Here is a 12,169-nt window from a genome sequence, read left to right as displayed (position 1 = left end):
CGAACGCGCCGTGGAAATCACCAATTCTCCTTTAAGCATGAGTTCCGCCATAAACCTGGCAAATGTTAAAGAAATGACTTAAAAACATTCAAATATGGCTTAGTCAATTTTAAATAAATCAGCCTTTCCCTCACGTATTTTTTTAACAAAAGATTTAATCAGAATTCAAAAAGAAGGTCAGGTTCTACCGAGATTTGAACTCGGATTGCTGGACTCAAAGTCCAGAATGCTAACCATTACACCATAGAACCGAATGTGCGACGAAGATGGGATTCGAACCCACGCGGGCAGAGGCCAATGGATTAGCAGTCCATCGCCTTAACCACTCGGCCACCTCGTCTGCTTCTGTACCACGTCTACTTTATGGAAAGCTAACATTGCTGAACCTGTTTCGACTCACGTAACCTTTTACCAGCCCAAACAGTAGGATTACGTGAGTGGCCCAATTTTAAGTAATCTTAAGCGTGGTCAATTGTTGCGTAAGTCCAAGACGGCTTTAACGGCGGAATCTAATAACGAATCGGTCCGGCTAGCGCAGTCGGTACAGCATGAGACTCTTCATCGTAGGGTCGTGGGTTCGAGCCCCACGTTGGGCGTTTGTTGATACACTTTTAATTGCATTACGAACGCGCCGTGGAAATCACCAATTATCCTCTAAGCATGAGTTCTGCCATAAACCTGGCAAATGTTGAAGAAATGACTTGAAAGCATTCAAATATGGCTTAGTCAATTTTAAATAAATCAGCCTTTCCCTCACATATTTTTTAAACAAAAGATTAAATCAGAATTCAAAAAGAAGGTCAGGTTCTACCGAGATTTGAACTCGGATCGCTGGATTTAAAGTCCATAGACCTGGCAAATGTTGAAAAAATGACTCGAAAGCATTCAAATATGGCTTAGTCAATTTTAAATAAATCAGCCTTTCCCTCACGTATTTTTTAAACAGAAGATTAAATCAGAGTTCAAAAAGAAGGTCAGGTTCTACCGAGATTTGAACTCGGATCGCTGGATTCAAAGTCCAGAACGCTAACCATTACACCATAGAACCGCAGGTGCGACGAAGATGGGATTCGAACCCGCGCGGGCAGAGCCCAATGGATTAGCAGTCCATCGCCTTAACCACTCGGCCACCTCGTCTGTTTCTGTACAACGTCTACTTTATGGAAAGCTAACATTGCTGAACCTGTTTTGACTCACGTAACCTTTTACCAGCCCAAACAGTAGGATTACGCGAGTGGCCCAATTTTAAGTAATCTTAGGTGTGGTGAATTGTTGAGTAAGTCCAAGACGGCTTTAATGGCGGAACTTTATATCGTATCAGCCAAGCTAGCCCAGTCCGTAGAGTATGAGACTCTTAATCTCAGGGTCGTGGGTTCGAGCCCCACGTTGGGCGTTTTCTGATAGACTTTGGATTGCATTACGAACGCGCCGTGGAAATCACCAATTCTCCTTTAAGCATGAGTTCCGCCATAAACCTGGCAAATGTTAAAGAAATGACTTAAAAACATTCAAATATGGCTTAGTCAATTTTAAATAAATCAGCCTTTCCCTCACGTATTTTTTTAACAAAAGATTTAATCAGAATTCAAAAAGAAGGTCAGGTTCTACCGAGATTTGAACTCGGATTGCTGGACTCAAAGTCCAGAATGCTAACCATTACACCATAGAACCGAATGTGCGACGAAGATGGGATTCGAACCCACGCGGGCAGAGGCCAATGGATTAGCAGTCCATCGCCTTAACCACTCGGCCACCTCGTCTGCTTCTGTACCACGTCTACTTTATGGAAAGCTAACATTGCTGAACCTGTTTCGACTCACGTAACCTTTTACCAGCCCAAACAGTAGGATTACGTGAGTGGCCCAATTTTAAGTAATCTTAAGCGTGGTCAATTGTTGCGTAAGTCCAAGACGGCTTTAACGGCGGAATCTAATAACGAATCGGTCCGGCTAGCGCAGTCGGTACAGCATGAGACTCTTCATCGTAGGGTCGTGGGTTCGAGCCCCACGTTGGGCGTTTGTTGATACACTTTTAATTGCATTACGAACGCGCCGTGGAAATCACCAATTATCCTCTAAGCATGAGTTCTGCCATAAACCTGGCAAATGTTGAAGAAATGACTTGAAAGCATTCAAATATGGCTTAGTCAATTTTAAATAAATCAGCCTTTCCCTCACATATTTTTTAAACAAAAGATTAAATCAGAATTCAAAAAGAAGGTCAGGTTCTACCGAGATTTGAACTCGGATCGCTGGATTTAAAGTCCATAGACCTGGCAAATGTTGAAAAAATGACTCGAAAGCATTCAAATATGGCTTAGTCAATTTTAAATAAATCAGCCTTTCCCTCACGTATTTTTTAAACAGAAGATTAAATCAGAGTTCAAAAAGAAGGTCAGGTTCTACCGAGATTTGAACTCGGATCGCTGGATTCAAAGTCCAGAACGCTAACCATTACACCATAGAACCGCAGGTGCGACGAAGATGGGATTCGAACCCGCGCGGGCAGAGCCCAATGGATTAGCAGTCCATCGCCTTAACCACTCGGCCACCTCGTCTGTTTCTGTACAACGTCTACTTTATGGAAAGCTAACATTGCTGAACCTGTTTTGACTCACGTAACCTTTTACCAGCCCAAACAGTAGGATTACGCGAGTGGCCCAATTTTAAGTAATCTTAGGTGTGGTGAATTGTTGAGTAAGTCCAAGACGGCTTTAATGGCGGAACCTTATAACGAATCAGCCCGGCTAGCTCAGTCGGTAGAGCATGAGACTCTTAATCTCAGGGTCGTGGATTGGAGCCTCTCGTTGGGCGTTTTCTGCTGCACTTTTAATTGCATTACGAACACACCGTGGAAATCACTAATTCTCCTCTAAGCATGAGTTCCGCCATAAACCTGGCAAATGTTAAAGAAATGACTTAAAAGCATTCAAATATGGCTTAGTCAATTTTAAATAAATCAGCCTTTCCCTCACGTATTTTTTTAACAAAAGATTAAATCAGAATTCAAAAAGAAGGTCAGGTTCTACCGAGATTTGAACTCGGATTGCTGGACTCAAAGTCCAGAATGCTAACCATTACACCATAGAACCGAATGTGCGACGAAGATGGGATTAGAAGCTATGCGGGCAGAGCGCAATGGATTAGCAGTCCATCGCCTTAACCACTCGGCCACCTCGTCTGTTTCTGTACCACGTCTACTTTATGGAAAGCTAACATTGCTGAACCTGTTTCGACTCACGTAACCTTTTACCAGCCCAAACAGTAAGATTACGCGAGTGGCCCAATTTTAAGTAATCTTAGGTGTGGTCAATTGTTGCGTAAGACCAAGACGGCTTTAGTGGCGGCACCTGAAAACGAATCAGCCCGGCTAGCTCAGTCCGTAGAGCATGAGACTCTTAATCTCAGGGTCGTGAGTTCGAGCCCCACGTTCGGCGTTTTCTGATAGACTTTGAATTGCATTACGAACGCGCCGTCGAAATCACCAATTCTCCTCTAAGCATGAGTTCCGCCATAAACCTGGCAAATGTTGAAGAAATGACTTGAAAGCATTCAAATATGGCTTAGTCAATTTTAGATAAATCATCCCTTCCTCACGTAACTCTTATACAAATGATTAAAACAGAGTTCAAAAAGAAAGTCAGGTTCTACCGAGATTTGAACTCGGATCGCTGGATTCAAAGTCCAGAGTGCTAACTATTACACCATAGAACCGAATGTGCGACGAAGATGGGATACGAACCCACGCGGGCAGAGGCCAATGGATTAGCAGTCAATCGCCTTAACCACTCGGCCACCTCGTCTGTTTCTGTACCGCGTCTACTTTATGGAAAGCTAACATTGCTGAACCTGATTCGATTCACGTAACCTTTTACTAGCCCAAACGGTAGGATTACGCGAGTGGCGCAATTTTAAGTTATCTTAGGTCTGGTCAATTGTTGCATAAGTCCAAGACGGCTTTAATGGCGAAACCTTATATCGTATCAACCCAGCTAGCCCAGTCAGTAGAATATGAGACTCTTAATCTCAGGGTCGTGGGTTCGACCTGGCAAATGTTGAAGAGATGACTTGAAAGCATTCAAATATGGGTTAGTCAATTTTAGATAAATCATCCCTTCCTCACGCATTTCTTAAACAAATGATTAAGTCAGAGTTCAAAATGAAAGTCAGGTTCTACCGAGATTTGAACTCGGATCGCTGGATTCAAAGTCCAGAATGCTAACCATTACACCATAGAACCGAATGTGCGACGAAGATGGGATTAGAAGCTATGCGGGCAGAGCCCAATGGATTAGCAGTCCATCGCCTTAACCACTCGGCCACCTCGTCTGTTTCTGTACCACGTCTACTTTATGGAAAGCTAACATTGCTGAACCTGTTTCGACTCACGTAACCTTTTACCAGCCCAAACAGTAAGATTACGCGAGTGGCCCAATTTTAAGTAATCTTAGGTGTGGTCAATTGTTGCGTAAGACCAAGACGGCTTTAGTGGCGGCACCTGAAAACGAATCAGCCCGGCTAGCTCAGTCGGTAGAGCATGAGACTCTTAATCTCAGGGTCGTGAGTTCGAGCCCCACGTTCGGCGTTTTCTGATAGACTTTGAATTGCATTACGAACGCGCCGTCGAAATCACCAATTCTCCTCTAAGCATGAGTTCCGCCATAAACCTGGCAAATGTTGAAGAAATGACTTGAAAGCATTCAAATATGGGTTAGTCAATTTTAGATAAATCATCCCTTCCTCACGTAACTCTTATACAAATGATTAAAACAGAGTTCAAAAAGAAAGTCAGGTTCTACCGAGATTTGAACTCGGATCGCTGGATTCAAAGTCCAGAGTGCTAACCATTACACCATAGAACCGAATGTGCGACGAAGATGGGATTCGAACCCACGCGGGCAGAGGCCAATGGATTAGCAGTCAATCGCCTTAACCACTCGGCCACCTCGTCTGTTTCTGTACCGCGTCTACTTTATGGAAAGCTAACATTGCTGAACCTGATTCGATTCACGTAACCTTTTACTAGCCCAAACGGTAGGATTACGCGAGTGGCGCAATTTTAAGTTATCTTAGGTCTGGTCAATTGTTGCATAAGTCCAAGACGGCTTTAATGGCGAAACATTATATCGTATCAACCCAGCTAGCCCAGTCAGTAGAATATGAGACTCTTAATCTCAGGGTCGTGGGTTCGACCTGGCAAATGTTGAAGAGATGACTTGAAAGCATTCAAATATGGCTTAGTCAATTTTAAATAAATCAGCCTTTCCCTCACGTATTTTTTTAACAAAAGATTAAATCAGAATTCAAAAAGAAGGTCAGGTTCTACCGAGATTTGAACTCGGATTGCTGGACTCAAAGTCCAGAATGCTAACCATTACACCATAGAACCGAATGTGCGACGAAGATGGGATTCGAACCCACGCGGGCAGAGGCCAATGGATTAGCAGTCCATCGCCTTAACCACTCGGCCACCTCGTCTGTTTCTGTACCACGTCTACTTTATGGAAAGCTAACATTGCTGAACCTGTTTCGACTCACGTAACCTTTTACCAGCCCAAACAGTAGGATTACGTGAGTGGCCCAATTTTAAGTAATCTTAAGCGTGGTCAATTGTTGCGTAAGTCCAAGACGGCTTTAACGGCGGAATCTAATAACGAATCGGTCCGGCTAGCGCAGTCGGTACAGCATGAGACTCTTCATCGTAGGGTCGTGGGTTCGAGCCCCACGTTGGGCGTTTGTTGATACACTTTTAATTGCATTACGAACGCGCCGTGGAAATCACCAATTATCCTCTAAGCATGAGTTCTGCCATAAACCTGGCAAATGTTGAAGAAATGACTTGAAAGCATTCAAATATGGCTTAGTCAATTTTAAATAAATCAGCATTTCCCTCACATATTTTTTAAACAAAAGATTAAATCAGAATTCAAAAAGAAGGTCAGGTTCTACCGACATTTGAACTCGGATCGCTGGATTTAAAGTCCATAGACCTGGCAAATGTTGAAAAAATGACTCGAAAGCATTCAAATATGGCTTAGTCAATTTTAAATAAATCAGCCTTTCCCTCACGTATTTTTTAAACAGAAGATTAAATCAGAATTCAAAAAGAAGGTGAGGTTCTACCGAGATTTGAACTCGGATCGCTGGATTCAAAGTCCAGAATGCTAACCATTACACCATAGAACCGCAGGTGCGACGAAGATGGGATTCGAACCCGCGCGGGCAGAGCCCAATGGATTAGCAGTCCATCGCCTTAACCACTCGGCCACCTCGTCTGTTTCTGTACAACGTCTACTTTATGGAAAGGTAACATTTCTGAACCTGTTTTGACTCACGTAACCTTTTACCAGCCCAAACAGTAGGATTACGCGAGTGGCCCAATTTTAAGTAATCTTAGGTGTGGTGAATTGTTGAGTAAGACCAAGACGGCTTTAATGGCGGAACCTTATAACGAATCAGCCCGGCTAGCTCAGTCGGTAGAGCATAAGACTCTTAATCTCAGGGTCGTGGATTGGAGCCTCTCGTTGGGCGTTTTCTGCTGCACTTTTAATTGCATTACGAACACACCGTGGAAATCACTAATTCTCCTCTAAGCATGAGTTCCGCCATAAACCTGGCAAATGTTAAAGAAATGACTTAAAAGCATTCAAATATGGCTTAGTCAATTTTAAATAAATCAGCCTTTCCCTCACGTATTTCTTAAACAAATGATTAAGTCAGAGTTCAAAATGAAAGTCAGGTTCTACCGAGATTTGAACTCGGATCGATGGATTCAAAGTCCAGAGTGCTAACCATTACAGCATAGAACCGAATGTGCGACGAAGATGGGATTCGAACCCACGCGGGCACTGCCCAATGGATTAGCAGTACCTCGCCTTAACCACTCGGCCACCTCGTCTGTTTCTGTACCACGTCTACTTTATGGAAAGCTAACATTGCTGAACCTGTTTCGACTCACGTGACATTTTACCAGCCCAAACAGCAGGAGTACGCGAGCGACCCATATTTAAGTAATTTTAGGTGTGGTAAATTGTTGCATAAGTCCAAGACGGCTTTAATGGCGGAACTTTATATCGTATCAGCCAAGCTAGCCCAGTCCGTAGAGTATGAGACTCTTAATCTCAGGGTCGTGGGTTCGAGCCCCACGTTGGGCGTTTTCTGATAGACTTTGGATTGCATTACGAACGCGCCGTGGAAATCACCAATTCTCCTTTAAGCATGAGTTCCGCCATAAACCTGGCAAATGTTAAAGAAATGACTTAAAAACATTCAAATATGGCTTAGTCAATTTTAAATAAATCAGCCTTTCCCTCACGTATTTTTTTAACAAAAGATTAAATCAGAATTCAAAAAGAAGGTCAGGTTCTACCGAGATTTGAACTCGGATTGCTGGACTCAAAGTCCAGAATGCTAACCATTACACCATAGAACCGAATGTGCGACGAAGATGGGATTCGAACCCACGCGGGCAGAGGCCAATGGATTAGCAGTCCATCGCCTTAACCACTCGGCCACCTCGTCTGTTTCTGTACCACGTCTACTTTATGGAAAGCTAACATTGCTGAACCTGTTTCGACTCACGTAACCTTTTACCAGCCCAAACAGTAGGATTACGTGAGTGGCCCAATTTTAAGTAATCTTAAGCGTGGTCAATTGTTGCGTAAGTCCAAGACGGCTTTAACGGCGGAATCTAATAACGAATCGGTCCGGCTAGCGCAGTCGGTACAGCATGAGACTCTTCATCGTAGGGTCGTGGGTTCGAGCCCCAGGTTGGGCGTTTGTTGATACACTTTTAATTGCATTACGAACGCGCCGTGGAAATCACCAATTATCCTTTAAGCATGAGTTCTGCCATAAACCTGGCAAATGTTGAAGAAATGACTTGAAAGCATTCAAATATGGCTTAGTCAATTTTAAATAAATCAGCCTTTCCCTCACATATTTTTTAAACAAAAGATTAAATCAGAATTCAAAAAGAAGGTCAGGTTCTACCGAGATTTGAACTCGGATCGCTGGATTTAAAGTCCATAGACCTGGCAAATGTTGAAAAAAGGACTCGAAAGCATTCAAATATGGCTTAGTCAATTTTAAATAAATCAGCCTTTCCCTCACGAATTTTTTAAACAGAAGATTAAATCAGAATTCAAAAAGAAGGTCAGGTTCTACCGAGATTTGAACTCGGATCGCTGGATTCAAAGTCCAGAATGCTAACCATTACACCATAGAACCGCAGGTGCGACGAAGATGGGATTCGAACCCGCGCGGGCAGAGCCCAATGGATTAGCAGTCCATCGCCTTAACCACTCGGCCACCTCGTCTGTTTCTGTACAACGTCTACTTTATGGAAAGGTAACATTGCTGAACCTGTTTTGACTCACGTAACCTTTTACCAGCCCAAACAGTAGGATTACGCGAGTGGCCCAATTTTAAGTAATCTTAGGTGTGGTGAATTGTTGAGTAAGTCCAAGACGGCTTTATTGGCGGAACCTTATAACGAGTCAGCCCGGCTAGCTCAGTCGGTAGAGCATAAGACTCTTAATCTCAGGGTCGTGGATTGGAGCCTCTCGTTGGGCGTTTTCTGCTGCACTTTTAATTGCATTACGAACACACCGTGGAAATCACCAATTATCCTCTAAGCATGAGTTCTGCCATAAACCTGGCAAATGTTGAAGAAATGACTTGAAAGCATTCAAATATGGCTTAGTCAATTTTAAATAAATCAGCCTTTCCCTCACATATTTTTTAAACAAAAGATTAAATCAGAATTTAAAAAGAAGGTCAGGTTCTACCGAGATTTGAACTCGGATCGCTGGATTTAAAGTCCATAGACCTGGCAAATGTTGAAAAAATGACTCGAAAGCATTCAAATATGGCTTAGTCAATTTTAAATAAATCAGCCTTTCCCTCACGTATTTTTTAAACAGAAGATTAAATCAGAATTCAAAAAGAAGGTCAGGTTCTACCGAGATTTGAACTCGGATCGCTGGATTCAAAGTCCAGAATGCTAACCATTACACCATAGAACCGAATGTGCGACGAAGATGGGATTAGAAGCTATGCGGGCAGAGCCCAATGGATTAGCAGTCCATCGCCTTAACCACTCGGCCACCTCGTCTGTTTCTGTACCACGTCTACTTTATGGAAAGCTAACATTGCTGAACCTGTTTCGACTCACGTAACCTTTTACCAGCCCAAACAGTAAGATTACGCGAGTGGCCCAATTTTAAGTAATCTTAGGTGTGGTCAATTGTTGCGTAAGACCAAGACGGCTTTAGTGGCGGCACCTGAAAACGAATCAGCCCGGCTAGCTCAGTCGGTAGAGCATGAGACTCTTAATCTCAGGGTCGTGAGTTCGAGCCCCACGTTCGGCGTTTTCTGATAGACTTTGAATTGCATTACGAACGCGCCGTCGAAATCACCAATTCTCCTCTAAGCATGAGTTCCGCCATAAACCTGGCAAATGTTGAAGAAATGACTTGAAAGCATTCAAATATGGGTTAGTCAATTTTAGATAAATCATCCCTTCCTCACGTAACTCTTATACAAATGATTAAAACAGAGTTCAAAAAGAAAGTCAGGTTCTACCGAGATTTGAACTCGGATCGCTGGATTCAAAGTCCAGAGTGCTAACCATTACACCATAGAACCGAATGTGCGACGAAGATGGGATTCGAACCCACGCGGGCAGAGGCCAATGGATTAGCAGTCAATCGCCTTAACCACTCGGCCACCTCGTCTGTTTCTGTACCGCGTCTACTTTATGGAAAGCTAACATTGCTGAACCTGATTCGATTCACGTAACCTTTTACTAGCCCAAACGGTAGGATTACGCGAGTGGCGCAATTTTAAGTTATCTTAGGTCTGGTCAATTGTTGCATAAGTCCAAGCCGACTTTAATGGCGAAACCTTATATCGTATCAACCCAGCTAGCCCAGTCAGTAGAATATGAGACTCTTAATCTCAGGGTCGTGGGTTCGACCTGGCAAATGTTGAAGAAATGACTTGAAAGCATTCAAATATGGGTTAGTCAATTTTAGATAAATCATCCCTTCCTCACGCATTTCTTAAACAAATGATTAAGTCAGAGTTCAAAATGAAAGTCAGGTTCTACCGAGATTTGAACTCGGATCGATGGATTCAAAGTCCAGAGTGCTAACCATTACAGCATAGAACCGAATGTGCGACGAAGATGGGATTCGAACCCACGCGGGCACTGCCCAATGGATTAGCAGTACATCGCCTTAACCACTCGGCCACCTCGTCTGTTTCTGTACCACGTCTACTTTATGGAAAGCTAACATTGCTGAACCTGTTTCGACTCACGTGACAATTTACCAGCCCAAACAGCAGGAGTACGCGAGCGACCCATATTTAAGTAATTTTAGGTGTGGTCAATTGTTGCGTAAGTCCAAGACGGCTTTAGTGGCGGAACCTAAAAACGAATCAACCCGGCTAGCTCATGCGGTAAAGCATGAGACTCTTAATCTCAGGGTCGTGGGTTCGATCCCACGTTGGCCTTTTTCCAATAGACTTTGGATTGCATTACGAACGCGCCATGGAAATCACCAAGTCTCCTTCTAAGCATGAGTGGTGCCATAAACTTGGCAAAAGTTGAAGAAATGACTTGAAAGCATTCAAATATGGCTTAGTCAGTTTTAGATAAATCATCCCTTCCTCACGTAACTCTTAAACAAATGATTAAATCAGTGTTCAAAAAGAAAGTCAGGTTCTACCGAGATTTGAACTCAGATCGCTGGATTCAAAGTCTAGAGTGCTAACCATTACACCATAGAACCGAATGTGCAACGAAGATGGGATTCGAACCCACGCGGGCAGAGGCCAATGGATTAGCAGTCCATCGCCTTAACCACTCGGCCACCTCGTCTGTTTCTGTACCGCGTCTGCTTTATGCAAAGCTAACATTGCTGAACCTGTTTCGACTCACGTAACCTTTTACCAGCCCAAACAGTAGGATTACGCGAGTGGCCCAATTTTAAGTAATCTTAGGTGGGGTCAATTGTTGTGCAAGTCCAAGACGGCTTTAATGGCGGAACCTATTAACGAAACAGCCCGGCTAGCTCAGTCCGTAGAGGATGAGACTCTTAATCTCAGGGTCGTGGGTTCGAGCCCCACGTTGGGCGTTTGTTGATACACTTTTAATTGCATTACGAACGCGCCGTGGAAATCACCAATTATCCTCTAAGTATGAGTTCTGCCATAAACCTGGCAAATGTTGAAGACATTACTTGAAAGCATTCAAATATGGCTTAGTCAATTTTAAATAAATCAGCCTTTCCCTCACGTATTTTTTAAACAGAAGATTAAATCATAATTCAAAAAGAAGGTCAGGTTTTACCGAGATTTGAACTCGGATCGCTGGATTCAAAGTCCAGAATGCTAATCATTACACCATAGAACCGCATGTGCGACGAAGATGGGACTCGAACCCGCGCGGGCAGAGCCCAATGGATTAGCAGTCCATCGCCTTAACCACTCGACCACCTCGTCTGTTTCTGTACCACGTCTACTTTAGGGAAAGCTAACATTGCTGAACCTGTTTCGACTCACGTAATCTTTTACCAGCCCAAACAGTAGGATTACGTGAGTGGCCCAATTTTAAGAAATCTTAGGTGTGGTCAATTGTTGCGTAAGTCCAATACGGCTTTAACGGCGGAATCTAATAACGAATCGGTCCGGCTAGCGCAGTCGGTACAGCATGAGACTCTTCATCGTAGGATCGTGGGTTCGAACCCAACGTTGGGAGTTTTCTGATACACTTTTAATTGCATTACGAACGCGCCGTGGAAATCACCAGTTCTCCTCAAGCATGAGTTCTGCCATAAACCTGGCAAATGTTGAAGAAATGACTTGAAAGCATTCAAATATGGCTTAGTCAATTTTAAATAAATCAGCCTTTCCCTCACATATTTTTTAAACAAAAGATTAAATCAGAAGTCAAAAAGAAGATCAGGTTCTACCGAGATTTGAACTCGGATCCCTGGATTCAAAGTCCAGAGTGCTAACCATTTCACCATAGAACTGCATGTGCGACGAAGATGTGATTCGAACCCACGCGGGCAGAGCCCGAAGGATTAGCAGTCCATCACCTTAACCACTCGGCCACCTCGTCTGTTTCTGTACCACGTCTACTTTATGGAAAGCTAACATTG

At 43.4% G+C, this 12,169-nt stretch overlaps 20 non-coding genes across 20 annotated transcripts; 2 read left to right on the top strand and 18 right to left on the bottom strand.

Moving 5' to 3' along the window:
• Positions 1 to 258: 258 nt before the first annotated feature.
• Trnas-gcu (transfer RNA serine (anticodon GCU)) lies at positions 259 to 340 on the bottom strand. Its single transcript has one exon. It is a non-coding gene; the product is annotated as a tRNA-Ser (tRNA).
• Positions 341 to 976: 636 nt separating this feature from the next.
• On the bottom strand, positions 977 to 1,048 carry Trnaq-uug (transfer RNA glutamine (anticodon UUG)). The gene has a single exon. It is a non-coding gene; the product is annotated as a tRNA-Gln (tRNA).
• Positions 1,049 to 1,055: 7 nt separating this feature from the next.
• Trnas-gcu (transfer RNA serine (anticodon GCU)) lies at positions 1,056 to 1,137 on the bottom strand. The gene has a single exon. It is a non-coding gene; the product is annotated as a tRNA-Ser (tRNA).
• A 541-nt stretch (positions 1,138 to 1,678) lies between these two features.
• Positions 1,679 to 1,760, bottom strand: Trnas-gcu (transfer RNA serine (anticodon GCU)). The gene has a single exon. It is a non-coding gene; the product is annotated as a tRNA-Ser (tRNA).
• A 636-nt stretch (positions 1,761 to 2,396) lies between these two features.
• Trnaq-uug (transfer RNA glutamine (anticodon UUG)) lies at positions 2,397 to 2,468 on the bottom strand. The gene has a single exon. It is a non-coding gene; the product is annotated as a tRNA-Gln (tRNA).
• A 7-nt stretch (positions 2,469 to 2,475) lies between these two features.
• Trnas-gcu (transfer RNA serine (anticodon GCU)) lies at positions 2,476 to 2,557 on the bottom strand. Its single transcript has one exon. It is a non-coding gene; the product is annotated as a tRNA-Ser (tRNA).
• Positions 2,558 to 3,641: 1,084 nt separating this feature from the next.
• Trnaq-uug (transfer RNA glutamine (anticodon UUG)) lies at positions 3,642 to 3,713 on the bottom strand. Its single transcript has one exon. It is a non-coding gene; the product is annotated as a tRNA-Gln (tRNA).
• Positions 3,714 to 4,167: 454 nt separating this feature from the next.
• On the bottom strand, positions 4,168 to 4,239 carry Trnaq-uug (transfer RNA glutamine (anticodon UUG)). Its single transcript has one exon. It is a non-coding gene; the product is annotated as a tRNA-Gln (tRNA).
• Positions 4,240 to 4,511: 272 nt separating this feature from the next.
• On the top strand, positions 4,512 to 4,584 carry Trnak-cuu (transfer RNA lysine (anticodon CUU)). Its single transcript has one exon. It is a non-coding gene; the product is annotated as a tRNA-Lys (tRNA).
• Positions 4,585 to 4,789: 205 nt separating this feature from the next.
• On the bottom strand, positions 4,790 to 4,861 carry Trnaq-uug (transfer RNA glutamine (anticodon UUG)). The gene has a single exon. It is a non-coding gene; the product is annotated as a tRNA-Gln (tRNA).
• A 534-nt stretch (positions 4,862 to 5,395) lies between these two features.
• On the bottom strand, positions 5,396 to 5,477 carry Trnas-gcu (transfer RNA serine (anticodon GCU)). Its single transcript has one exon. It is a non-coding gene; the product is annotated as a tRNA-Ser (tRNA).
• Positions 5,478 to 6,113: 636 nt separating this feature from the next.
• Trnaq-uug (transfer RNA glutamine (anticodon UUG)) lies at positions 6,114 to 6,185 on the bottom strand. Its single transcript has one exon. It is a non-coding gene; the product is annotated as a tRNA-Gln (tRNA).
• Positions 6,186 to 6,192: 7 nt separating this feature from the next.
• Positions 6,193 to 6,274, bottom strand: Trnas-gcu (transfer RNA serine (anticodon GCU)). The gene has a single exon. It is a non-coding gene; the product is annotated as a tRNA-Ser (tRNA).
• Positions 6,275 to 7,438: 1,164 nt separating this feature from the next.
• On the bottom strand, positions 7,439 to 7,520 carry Trnas-gcu (transfer RNA serine (anticodon GCU)). Its single transcript has one exon. It is a non-coding gene; the product is annotated as a tRNA-Ser (tRNA).
• Positions 7,521 to 8,156: 636 nt separating this feature from the next.
• On the bottom strand, positions 8,157 to 8,228 carry Trnaq-uug (transfer RNA glutamine (anticodon UUG)). Its single transcript has one exon. It is a non-coding gene; the product is annotated as a tRNA-Gln (tRNA).
• Positions 8,229 to 8,235: 7 nt separating this feature from the next.
• On the bottom strand, positions 8,236 to 8,317 carry Trnas-gcu (transfer RNA serine (anticodon GCU)). The gene has a single exon. It is a non-coding gene; the product is annotated as a tRNA-Ser (tRNA).
• A 636-nt stretch (positions 8,318 to 8,953) lies between these two features.
• Positions 8,954 to 9,025, bottom strand: Trnaq-uug (transfer RNA glutamine (anticodon UUG)). Its single transcript has one exon. It is a non-coding gene; the product is annotated as a tRNA-Gln (tRNA).
• A 272-nt stretch (positions 9,026 to 9,297) lies between these two features.
• On the top strand, positions 9,298 to 9,370 carry Trnak-cuu (transfer RNA lysine (anticodon CUU)). The gene has a single exon. It is a non-coding gene; the product is annotated as a tRNA-Lys (tRNA).
• A 205-nt stretch (positions 9,371 to 9,575) lies between these two features.
• Trnaq-uug (transfer RNA glutamine (anticodon UUG)) lies at positions 9,576 to 9,647 on the bottom strand. Its single transcript has one exon. It is a non-coding gene; the product is annotated as a tRNA-Gln (tRNA).
• Positions 9,648 to 10,802: 1,155 nt separating this feature from the next.
• Trnas-gcu (transfer RNA serine (anticodon GCU)) lies at positions 10,803 to 10,884 on the bottom strand. The gene has a single exon. It is a non-coding gene; the product is annotated as a tRNA-Ser (tRNA).
• Between the last annotated feature and the right edge of the window lie 1,285 nt (positions 10,885 to 12,169).

The sequence above is a fragment of the Hydractinia symbiolongicarpus genome, chromosome 14, assembly GCF_029227915.1.
Source record: "Hydractinia symbiolongicarpus strain clone_291-10 chromosome 14, HSymV2.1, whole genome shotgun sequence".
Taxonomy (NCBI): Eukaryota; Metazoa; Cnidaria; class Hydrozoa; order Anthoathecata; family Hydractiniidae; genus Hydractinia; species Hydractinia symbiolongicarpus.
This window is presented reverse-complemented; position numbering and strand designations above follow the sequence as displayed.